The 12,606-nt window shown below is 46.5% G+C and overlaps 1 protein-coding gene across 1 annotated transcript in view; it reads right to left on the bottom strand.

Moving 5' to 3' along the window:
* The window catches only part of NRG2 (neuregulin 2), a 214,362-nt gene that overhangs the window by 149,401 nt on the left and 52,355 nt on the right, over window positions 1–12,606 (bottom strand). The window lies entirely within an intron of this gene.

Genomic DNA, 12,606 nt, shown 5'->3' with positions numbered 1-12,606 from the left:
GACAGAGCCTAAGGAGGGCGTGGTTTGGGGAGGGAGGGACTTCAAGGGGGCTAGCGTGTGTTCCCCTACGCTGGCATCCGTGCCAGTTTAGATGGCACAAGTGGCACAGACGCCAGTCACGCTGCCTTCTAAGCCCATTCGGCCCCCCAACCTCAGGAATGGGTTGAACGTCTTTCTGGCCACTCCTCAGCTCAACTCTTTTCCTCTGTTGGCTTTACTTTTCCCCAGCCTATGGATTTCTTTCTCGGACCACGGCCTACTCTGCAGCGCTCCTTCCTCTACACTCCTGCCACTTAGCTACCAGGAGAGTAGAGAAGCTATCAGTTCCTTAATCTGCTCTTGCTTAGCTCACTCCGCTGTTCCTACCCCCTGAATTTGCATGAGGTTTTACTCCTTCCCAGCCAAACTTCCTTCTCCTTTGCTCACAGAAGCTGGACTGTGAACGCTCCGTTTGCCGAGGGCTATGTTCCCAGAGGAGTTGTATCCCATGACATCCCTCAGCCAGTTGTTTCTACAGGCTTCCCCACAAACTCCCTTCACAGATAACAGTGGAGATTTCTAGTCCATGAGGATTCATAACTGATGACTGACAAGCAGGGAAGCATGCTGAGGCAATTCCCCTTTGCCACACGTTTCCAGAACAGAGACCTCTCTTTATGAGAGCTCCTTTATTAGACTAATAATGCAGGAATAAGAATTCTGACTCTGCCCTAGAGGGGTGCTGAATACTGTCCTTCCCAAACCTAAATTGAAATGATTATCACCCATTCCAGACTCTGATTTTTGAATAAAACTGGAAACTTGCCTTTCAGGCATCTGACTCAATATCCATGGCAACATCTGCTAATGGCAGTAATAAGATTCTCAACCCGCCCATCCCTCCCTGACCCCCCTCAGGGTTTAAGCTTCATATTAAATTGTTTTTTTTTTTTTTGGTTGGAACTGGGGCTTCAAAAGACTGATCCTTCACCAAGATAGGGTAGTAAAATTAATATACTTCAAAGAACCCCTAGGTACAAGGTGGGTTCCCTAACGTTTATTAGTCCGATTTGGCTCCTCGACTGACCAGCTTAATGTATCCATGGCAAGTAAATGACCAAAAAAATTGGATGCTACTCTCCAAGAGTGATTTTTGGTATTCTATGGCCATTTGAGAAACTTAGGGCCAAGCTAGATGACAAGTTTGACATAAATTGGGTTGGGAATCCCCCGACCCAACTTGAAGTCACATGTAACACCAGAAAATGAAAGTTCCCAAGCTATCCAGGGTCCAATGTGGCTTGGGAACGTGGTGCAGGAAAGGAGGAGCTTCAGCCAAAACAGCTGCAGGGACCATTTTCCCCACTGTGGGGTATCCCGAGCTACGGTCAATACACATGGAGCCCCATAGCATGTGAAACAGGTGCCCCGTGGCTGTTTTGGAGTGGGAAAACATCATGGGAGGGAAGGCTGCAACCTCTGCATGGAAAATGAAAATTCTGCGGAGCTCTGAAAACAGAAACCTCCCTCTAAAATATATTTTTTTATTTTGGAATAAATGAAATGTTTTGGTGTAATCCAGGGTGTGCAGAATAAAGATTTCTTCAGCAAGACAATGCCTGTGTGTACTGCAGACATACAAAACATATTTTCAAGGACAAGTTTACCGTTTAAATGTGGCTAATTTAGTCCATAATGAATACGCTATACTACTCATGTGAAGGGTTGCCAGGTACTCCTTGGCAACCGGCAGAGGATGGAGGAGAACTTTCCAGTAGCAAACTGAGGCCTAGGGCTCTTCCGCCGGCAACACATCAACATCACTTCCAGCACACACTGGAAGTTATGTCATCATGTCACCGGTGATGTGCGGACGCTCTGGTATTTGGGCAAAAAAAAAAATTGGGTATTTGGGTAGAAGCTGTTTTTTACCGTGGGGTTTTTGCCCAAATACCAGAGCGACCCCACATTGCTGGCAACATGGTAAGTCCTCCCACTGGCTGGATGAATGGCGTTGGGGAAGGGCCCCCAAAATGGGGGATCCCCTGCAGGGGTCTGGCAACCCTACTTAGGTGTATAATGATACTATACTATTGAAGAGTTTGGTATTTTCAATGTTATAAAGTTTAATTCAATATTCACATATGCTGTTAGTCCTGCTGTGACTGTATAAAACTCTGCCTGTCCACATAATAAACTTTCTTTTGTATTGCCATATAAGCGGCTTTGTATTTTCAACTTCTATTCCCCCCCCCAACCCGTCTCTCCAATGGCAAAAACTAAAATGTGTGTACTAAGGCAGTATATTCACCATTCTGCTTCCAAAAAGTAAGAAAGTTATCCTTCTAAATTCCATAAAAATGCCACATAGTGCAATGTTATATGGTATTATAAATTATATGATGTTAAACAGGGTTGATTTGATTTAAATCAAATTGATTTAAACCATGATTTAAATCAACTGTCAGGAAGACTTGACTGAAGCCATGGTTTCCCACATAAAAGTTCATTCCTGATGGTTGTTACAACCTTAATATATATTCACAACTCAGAGATAGATGCAGGTATCATTTTTAGAAGGTACACACTATACAGTTTTACACAGTGATTTATTTTGAACCTGCAGGTTAGTTTTACAGCTATATCATAAAATGAATGATTGTTTGGCTATTTACTAAAGGCACTTGAAGCTTACTCCCTTGCCTTGGCTTTGAGAAGGGCTTGGCTTCCCTGGGATGTGCTTGGGTGGCTGAAAAGTAGGGTTGCCAGGTCCCCCCTTTCCACCGGCGGGAGGTTTTCAGGATGGGGCTGGAGCAGCAATCCCACGCATGATGCAATTATGTCACTTCCGGGTTTAGCACTGCATCACGACAGGAAGCTTTAGCTATGCATTTTGGGGGTTTGAGTGCTAAAGCGTCCCGTCGCGATGCGGCACTATACCCGGAAGTGACATCATTGTATATTATACTAGTAAAAATGGATACTAGTCATGATGCATACCTATTCTCTCCAGGATCAGAGGGGCATGCCTATTCGGTGCTGTGGAACAAGGCAGGATGCTGCTGCACTCATCTTGTTTGCAGGCTTCCTAGAGGTACCTGGATGACCACTGTGTGAGCAGACTGCTGGACTTGATAGACCTTGGTCTGATCCAGCACGGCCTTTCTTATGTTCTTAAAAGCAACGACCCTCAGTATTGTCTTCTGTTTTCACTTTCTCCAGTTACCTGCCCTCCTCACACACACCCCACTGATTGTTGCCCTTTTCTCTGGAGAACCTTGCTTCTGTCAAGCATCTCATCATTCTTCACACATCACACAATACGGAGCAAATGATGCTGATCTTCCACACATTGTTACTGTCTGCCAAGGGCTGCCAAGCCCATGGTGGAAGCGGGGGATCCCCACGCCTCCAGGTCCCATTGCCTGATACTGCTCATAGTGGCCACATGAGAACATTTTTTAAAAGCACCCTTGTGTACTTACCATAAGTTGATACAGGAAGTGACAAAGGGTAGCTCTAGGAATTGCTGAAAACTCTATGGTTTTACCATAGACTTTACAGTGCTTCCTAGAGCTACCATTGTCACTTCCTGTATCAACTTCCAATAAGTACACAAGACTGTATTTTTAAAAAATTTATCCCATGATGCTGTGCCCACCCAAACCCTCCCCCCAGTTGCCAGGAACGTGCAGGGCTCCAACCACTGAAAAAGCACTATATAACACCCTCCTTATCTCAAAGCCTTCCCATGTGTTAAAAATCTGTTCTTATCTTAGCTCTACAGTAAACCCAACAAATCAATTATGATCTGATACCCCAGGGATCCCTAATATGTAGCCTGGGGGTGACACCTTTTCTTGCACCTGCTTCATGTCCCCCACAGCACCCTCGGCGCTACATCCAGCCTTCCCTGGCTTGCCTGCCCGGCGCCTCCACAGCTGCCATTGCTCCCTCAGCCTGTGAGCAGCTGAAGGAGCAGCCGGCACAGGTGTCCACATGCCCCCCTGCTGGGGACTGTGCCTCCATGCGCTGCCGCTGGCCCATTCATCAGCACCCCTGGCTGCCCCTTCTGCGGTGGGCAGAGTGCTGTAGCTAGGCTGGGCTGGGCAGGAGCTAGTTGGGCTATCTGTCTCCCCCACCCACCAATGCAGCGGCAGTGGCAGCAGCAACACGCACGGCCAGGAAGGTATCGGCTGCCACCAGCCAGCAAAAAAAGCAAAGCAGAGGGGAAGCCTCACCAGAGCACTGCAGACCTCAGGATCTGCGCATAAGAGGCAGGCCAGGCCGAGGAGCCCACCCAGAATCAGCCATGTCCAATAATTTCCCCCCCAAAAACAAACAAACATAAAAACATCCACACATAAACACTCATCATATTATAGTTGATGTGGAGTTTTAAATTACTTTTTAATAATTTACTTATTTGAATTACAGTACTCTATATTCTCAATATGTCTTCATATCAGATAATATACATTTATTATAAAAATATGTATTACCTAAATCATTTTGTCCTGTTTTTCTTTAATTCTATTTTTAATTATTATGATAATGATAAAGAATTAACTACAGATTTATGCTATATATTGTTTTATACTGTTTTATATAGAATTGTACCTGTTTTGATAGTAATTTTTGAAAACAAGGCTTTTGGACTGTTAGATTTGTAACATAGAATCTGTACCTTGATATTTTCTGGTCTGTGACTGCAATAAATTTATTATTATTATTATTATTATTATTATTATTATTATTATTACTACTACCAGCTATATAATTAAAGAAAACATTCCATTTTCCCTGAAATTCTGAAATTGGTCTATTATATATAAAATATGTTAGTTTTGCCTTAGTTGCATATTCTGTTACCTTACTGATCCAGTCAATCAAATCTGGGTATTTATCTGCCTTCTATTTTGCCACCGTCACAGTGTACTTGAATAGTTCACTATGTATTTTGGGGATATTGCTTGGCAAGGTATTGCAAAACATAACTCCAGGTGGCTGATATAGATTTGTCTCTCCTGCAACATTTTGCACACATCCTCATCGTGAAACATATTGTGAGAGGCACTTGAGGCACTGTTATCAATAAGAAGACTCCCTGATACAGGTGATTAGGGAAAGCCACCATATGAGGCATCCAATGGTTGGCTAAGGGTTTGAAAGTACGATAGTATACTGAGAGCCAGTGTGGTGTAGTGGTAAAGAGCAGTGGACTCTAATCTGGAGAACCGGGTTAGTTTCCCCAGTCCTACACATGAAGCCTGCTGGGTAACCTTGGGCTAATCACAGTTCGCTCCGAACTCTCTCAGCCTCATCTACCTCACAAGGGGAGAGGAAGGGAAGGAGATTGTAAGCCGGTTTGATTATCCTTAAAAGGTAGAGAAAATCGGCATATAAAAGCCAACTCTTCTTCTTCTTCTTCTATACCATGCACATGCGCACACAGACGGAGGTTCCTCACATCCCACCACTACGTTTGTTCAGTGAACTATATCCTGCCCATCTTGCACACAACTCAAAGCACTGCATGCGTAGTTCTCATCCAGGCACTGAAGACATCTTGTTTAGTTGCAGCACAGTTGCTGGATTGTGTGCCCTCAGACCATGAAGATCCGTTCAGGAACTCTGATACTAGGCCTAGAAAGTAGGGTCCACACTCCTGTTCCTCCAGAGAGATAATCATCTCTGCACAGCTTGAAGCTAACAGGACAACTTCTCACATGCATGTGTTCTTCTGCGCTCCCTCCCACACATCTACACAATATGTTTGTAGAGACTTACTTCCTCTGCTGGGTTGCCTTCCCCTCCGTCCAGAACAAAAGGATATGTTTCCAATTCCCCCACCACACACACACCTATTTCTGTTCCAAGTTTGCGGAGGTTCGGTGTGGCATAGCTTGAGAATACACATTCCAAATCAGGCAAGAGCAGACACATCCTTGCAACTCCTCAAAACTGCTAAGTATTTTCACCCTTCCGTTAATACCATGTGGTCAGAACGGTCAATAAGCAGATCATTTTTCTGAGCAAGAGGCCTGATGCCTTCTCCATGACTTACCAAAGAAACCAATATTATAGAGCAAATCTCTTTATTATACAGTCAACTGACCTCTTTCATTATAGTCATTAAACAAATAATTTATAGTATTTGTATAGGTTTGGGTAACAACATTCCTTCACCATCCTGGATCAAGTCTCAGTGGCTACATTAGAAAAAGACAGCCATTTTTTTCAGTAATATGTGTCATGCCCACAGCAAAAGGGTTAATGGTTTTTTGCTGAACATCTTGGTAACCAAAAGTCGAGCAATTATTTCCTCTCTTTTTATAATAATTTCATAACAACAGCATATGGGCTATAGTCCTTATTACCAACTGATCTTATAAAATTTGTGATAACCAGCTGACTCAGAAAGGTGGCAAACCCTTAGGCAACGCTCATGTCTGCCTTATCCTTCCTAACTGCTCCTGGGCCTACATCTGGCTTCCTGTTTTCAAGAACCAAATAATGAGTGAACAAATGTAACCAACTCACACTTGTCTGCAACTGAACGTTAATTGCAAAGATTGAAATAAATGTTGTAAGTCTTTAAGGTGCCACTGGACTTTTGTTTCATTTAACTAAATGTTTGTCAGCTGATGGTGCCATTATTTTAACTATCCTCCAATTTCCCAATGGTTATATGGTAATTAGAGACATCAAGGAGACCTGCTGCTGTGAAGCTTAATCGCATTGACCCCGTTTGCCTGCCAGAGGTCTTACTTTTGGGACTCAAAATATTTTCTGTTAACATTTTCTAAAATATCTGTATGTGATCTCTAGCTCTACATTTGATGCTAAAAACATAAAACAAAAGGTATTACTCTTTTGATATATTACTCTTTTGGCTCTCAATCAGCAACCAGTTTACTTGTAAATCAGAGGAAACAACAGAGAGAATTCCCTCCTTTGCTCTGTCGGCCTCATTATGCAAAGGTGGTGTGTTTTCTGCACCCGTCTTACAGGGCTGTAACTGAAACCATGTGGATTGTGTAATGAGGGCCTTGATCTAGACAGGGTTCACACAACGAAGAAGAATGAAGTGGGAGTAAAGTGGCAGAGTGGACAGAACCACTTCAGCCTACAAATGGGCCATGCCATTTCTGCATACTCACCTATTTAAAAAAAAATTATTGAATGAAGAAAATTAGCATATCAGCCCAACCCGTAGCCTGCTGTGCCCAATTTTCTATTTGCAAAGAGCATGTAAGATAGAAGAGCATTCAAAAGTGAGATCTTCCATCTACAATCTGTAGTGCTGCCTGTTCCACCACTTCATTATTCTGCCTCTTGTTCTGTTGTGTGTGTAGACCAGGCCTGAAAACTGGTCTTGGGGTTCTGCCAATGTTAGCAATTTTGCCACTCCAAGAGTGAAAACCAGCTGTTGGCGGAGACGGCCGTGGCCCAGGCAAGGGCCTCCTTGGAACGGGTGGCAGCGGCAGCCGGAGCGCGCCCGAAAGGAAGTGGGGGTGTGGACTGGCCCTCTCTCCCATCATTCCGCTCATCCTCTCCAGACGCCTTTCCGCTACGGAGTGAGGCCCGCAGATGACGGCTTGCCGGAGTGACCTCCCATTAGACCTTTGTGCCCGACGTGCGGAGCTACATGGAAGGGGGCGACTCGGATGAAGGGGACTCGGACGAATGGAATACTAACCTCGGTGTTAGCCATCCCCGGTGTACAGGGGGGTGGGGTGAAGAGGAAATACAGGCTTTAAAATACCAGAATCGGGAATTGTTGGAGCCCGACGCCGAGCTAAGGAAGGGAGCAGGTTCCCTACTAAACCTCCTGTTGCTGCACTGCAGAGGCAAGCCCAGCCCTCGCAGGATCAGGCGACGCGCTTCCAGAAGGGAGTCTGCCTCGTTTGCGGTGCCATGGGTCATTTTGCTGCAGCCTGTCCATCACGCCCGGAGCGGCCAACCCAAAGCCCCCCGGGCGGAGGGTACTCCTCGTAGGAGAGGGAGCACTCGGAGGAGGAGCGCTGTAGCTGACCGTAGCATCGCCCCAGGGTGGAAGGTGCCCCCAGCGCTCCACATCGAGGAGGCCACCAAAGACCCTCCGCCGTCGGACTTGTCGGGGTCCAGGATTACAGGTACAACTCCCCCGGACATGGACAGCTCCACTTCTTCCAAGGAAGGCGGACAGTGGGCCTCCCCTGCCTTAAACCTTGTATCACCCCCTGAGCAGCCAAAAAACGGACAGGGTCTGCGGTAGATGGAGCGACACCGCGGACCACTGCAGATCCCTCTGCACGACCCCAGGCTCCACTAATGGTGAGAGATGTAGAAGAGACTGTATATCTGGATGTGGTGTTGCAACATTATAGAGGGAGCCCCCAGTTACATGTAAAAGCCTTGGTAGACTCGGGGTGTGCACGCACTCTAATCAATGAAGACACTTTTAAAGCTCTAAAAGTGAAAGCTGTGCTGTTACCGGCGCCAGTCCGGTTCGCCCAAATGGATGGCAGTGACTTTAGGGGAGGGCCAGTAAACCGCTGCACAAGGAGGGTAGCGATGGGAATAGGTCATCACTGGGAACAGATTCATTTCACTATTGTTCCTGCAATTCGTTATGCCGTTGTTTTGGGGGCGAACTGGCTAGCTGGACACAGTTACACCATAGACTGGGAGACCAAAACATTAGCCTTCAACCGCCCGCAATGTGAACTACACCGCCGAGAGGTAGCCATTTTAACCCCAGCTCTAGCATCAGGAGTGCCCAATTCTTCCCAACTGCCTCCCGAGTTTCGGGACTTTGCAGATGCTTTTAATGTACAAGAATGTGACATGCTACCCCTCCAATGCCCTACAGACTGTGCAATTGAGGTGGTGGGGGATGGCAAACTGCCTAAAAGCAGAATTTATCCCATGAGTCCTACTGAGCGGACGGTGCTCCACAAGTTCCTGGACAAGAATTTGGCTTGTGGTTTCATCCGACCCTCCACGGCACCTTACTCTGCTCCAGCTTTTTTTGTGCGTAAAAAGACAGGCGATTTACGATTGTGCATTGATTTTCGAAAACTCAATGCAGTGACTCAAACAAATGCCTACCCTATTCCCCTAATCTCTGATCTCTTGGGGCAACTGAAGGAGGAGCGCATTTTTACCAAGTTGGACTTAGTTGAAGCCTACTACCACTTTAGGATTTGGGAGGGGGATGAGCCCTTGACAGCCTTTTCAAGTTGCTTTGGAATGTTTGAATATCTGGTGATGCCCTTTGGCTTGAAAGGGACCCTGGGGGTCTTCATGCAATTAATAAACAAAGTCCTACATGATTTACTGTTTAAGGGGGTAGTAGTTTATCTGGACGACATACTTATTTACTCTAAAACCCACAAGGAGCACGTTGCTCTGGTTAGAGAAGTATTACAACGTCTCAGAGACAATCAACTCTATGCTAAAGTATCCAAATGCGAGTTTCATCAAAAACAATTGACTTTCCTGGGCTACATCATCTCGCATCGTGGGTTAACCATGGACCCAGAGAAGGTGCAAGCAGTGATTGACTGGGAGCCACCCACAACTCGCAAACAGGTTCAAAAATTTATCGGCTTCGCAAATTTTTACCGAGGGTTCCTCCCCAACTTCGCGCAAATTGCACTACCCATCACTGACCTCCTCAAAACGAAGGGGAAGGGGAGTGCGGCTGTTCTGCCTTCTGCCCGAGTGAATTGGACCCCCCAATGTCAAACTGCTTTTGACACTCTTAAACAACTGTTCACTTCTGAACCAGTGTTGCAACACCCCGACTGCGAGCTGCCCTTCATAGTCCAGGTAGATGCTTCTGAAGTAGCAATGGGGGGTGCACTGCTACAGCGGGGGGAGGACAACCAACTGCACCCTTGTGCTTACTTCTCCAGGAAGTTCGCCCAATCTGAACTCAATTGGCCGATATGGGAAAAGGAGGCAGCAGCAGTTAAACATGCCTTGACTATATGGAGACAATATTTAGAAGGATCTAAAGTCCCTTTTGAGGTCTGGAGTGATCATAAAAACTTGGAAGCTTTAACGGGGACTCGCAAGCTTTCCGCGAAACAGGTGCGCTGGGCGACTTCTTTTCTAAATTCTGCTTTGTGCTGAAACATGTTCCTGTCAAGCAAAATCTTCTGGAGAATGCCCTATCCAGACTCCCCCAGTACCCAAGTAAGCTTGATCAGCCCACTGAGTCCGATTTCACCCCAACCCAACGGGGGCTGCTAACTACTTTGGCGGTGCAAACCCGTTCTCAAACCCAAGCCCTAAAACAACCACCTTCCGCAGGAGAGGAAGTGCAGCGCCCGGCCGAGCCGCCCGCTCCGCTCCCTCCGTCTGCTCCTGAGGAGTCTGCCGACGCTGCTCCCGAGGTGCGGGGTTTGGAAGGACTGTCGAAATCCTTCAAGGAAACCTTCCTACAAAGCTATCAAGCAGAACTCTCCTCTCAAACTGTTCCGCCAAAGTTAATCAAGCACGGAAGGTTTTGGTACAAAGATTCTAAGCTATACGTGCCAAAAGGATTGCATGGGGAGGTGTTGGGCATTTTGGATTTATCAAAACTTTGCATTTGTTGCGTAGACAGTTTTGGTGGGCGGGCATGCGTTCGGATGTGGACTCATTCATCCACAGTTGTCCAATTTGTGCTTCCGCTAAGCGTTCCCAAGGAAACCCGCCCAGACTGTTGCAGCCCTTAGAAACCCCCGCAGGACCATGGGAAGTTATTGCAATGGATTTCATGACTGATCTTCCCCTCAGTAAGGGGAAGACTGGGTGGTCACAGATCTGTTTTCAAAACAAGCTCATCTTATACCTTGCGCAGGTGTACCTCCGCCCCACGGTTGGCCTGCCTCTTTGTGTCACATGTTTTTAAATATCATTCGTTTCCGCGCAAAGTGGTGAGCGACCACACAAAACCTATGTGGCTAGGTTTTGGAAAGCATTTCTAAAATTGGTGGGGGTAGAGCAAGGACTATCAAGTGCTTTCCATCCCCACACAGATGGTCAAACCGAACGAGTAAATGCTGTTTTGGAATGTTATTTACGCTATGTCAATCACCATCAAGATGATTGGGTAGACCTGCTGCCTTTTGCCGATTACGCTTACAATAATGCTGTACACCAGTCCACAGGGTTCAGCCATTTTCAAGTTGTGTATGGGAAAGAATTCGGTCCCATTGGCCATGTTGATGTTTCGGGGGAGAAGGGTGGCATCGATGTAGCCGAATGGACTCATACATTTCAAACGACCTGGCCATGGTTGATTAAAAATCTGGAACGAGCCAAACGTAAATACAAGGCTCAGGCAGACAAACACCGGTCCCCGGGGTGGGATTACAAGGTGGGAGATCTAGTATATCTCTCCACCAAAAACCTACGGTTCACCCGCCCGTGTGGAAAACTTAGTGCCAAATATGTGGGACTCTTTCCCATTTCCAGGATTATCAATAACGTGACAGTGGAACTCTCCTTGCCCAAATCCCTACGGAGAATTCACCCGGTATTCCACATCAGTCTCCTCAAACGGCACGTTTCCTCCCCTCAATGGCATCCCGAGCCACCTCCTGAAGTGCCTGAGATGGTGGGGGGGGGGGGAGAGCATTTTGAAGTGTCAAAAATCTTAGACTCCCGCATTCACCGTGGTGCCCTTCAATACTTAGTTCGTTGGAAACATTTCAGTCCTGCTCAAGATGAATGGGTTCATGCTCGCGATGTTTCCGCCTCCCAGCTGGTTCGAAAATTCCATGCCGCTTATCCACTGAAACCCGCCGCTGAGGGGTGAAGAGGGCCTTCCGGGGGGCAGAATGTCAGGCACTAGCCTGAGAATGGTATGTTGTGGTTGAGCCAGATGCCAGCCAAGGCCAACGTATTCTTCTTCTTCCTAGGTGTTTTGACTTTCTTCTGTGGGAACCTCCAGACTGCTCCAGGGAGGGGGGTTGCCATGATACTCCCTGCCTGCTGAGTCTGTTTATGGGATTATCATGGGACTAGCTCACAATATCATCGGCCCAGTGATTCCAAGCAGCAGTGGGAAAAGCAAGCAAGGGGCTTGGCAGCCCTAGAACCTGTTACACAATAAAACTAGCAGCATGTGCAACAACATCATACACGTGACATAAGACTATTATTTGGATCTGCTTTGTGAAATTGCATAGCTGCTTTTGTAGCTAATAGGAGCCCCGTGGTGCAGAGTGGTAAGCTTCAGTACTGCAGTCCAAGCTCTGCTCATGACTTGAGTTCGATCCCGATGGAAGTTGGTTTCAGGTAGCCGGCTCAAGGTTGACTCAGCCTTCCATCCTTCTGAGGTCAGTAAAATGAGTACCCAGCTTGCTGGGGGTAAAGGGAAGATGACTGGGGAAGGCACTGGCAAACCACCCTGTAAACAAAGTCTGCCTAGTAAATGTCGTGATGTGATGTCACCCCATGGGTCAGGAATGACCTGGTGCTTGCACAGGGGACCTTTACCTTTTTTTTTGTAGCTAAGCATGGTGGAATGTGCTTGAAAATAAAGGAACCCATTTTGCACATCTCACATTTTAGCACGTCTCTTAGGATTTTGTACTCAGTTTCACCATGTTTCATTTTTCAGTATTTTAGCCGAGAATTTCCTTG

This window comes from Euleptes europaea, chromosome 17, assembly GCF_029931775.1.
Source record: "Euleptes europaea isolate rEulEur1 chromosome 17, rEulEur1.hap1, whole genome shotgun sequence".
In the NCBI taxonomy this organism is placed as follows: domain Eukaryota; kingdom Metazoa; phylum Chordata; class Lepidosauria; order Squamata; family Sphaerodactylidae; genus Euleptes; species Euleptes europaea.
Note: the sequence above shows the minus strand (reverse complement) of the source record. Positions and strands in the feature narration are given on the sequence as shown.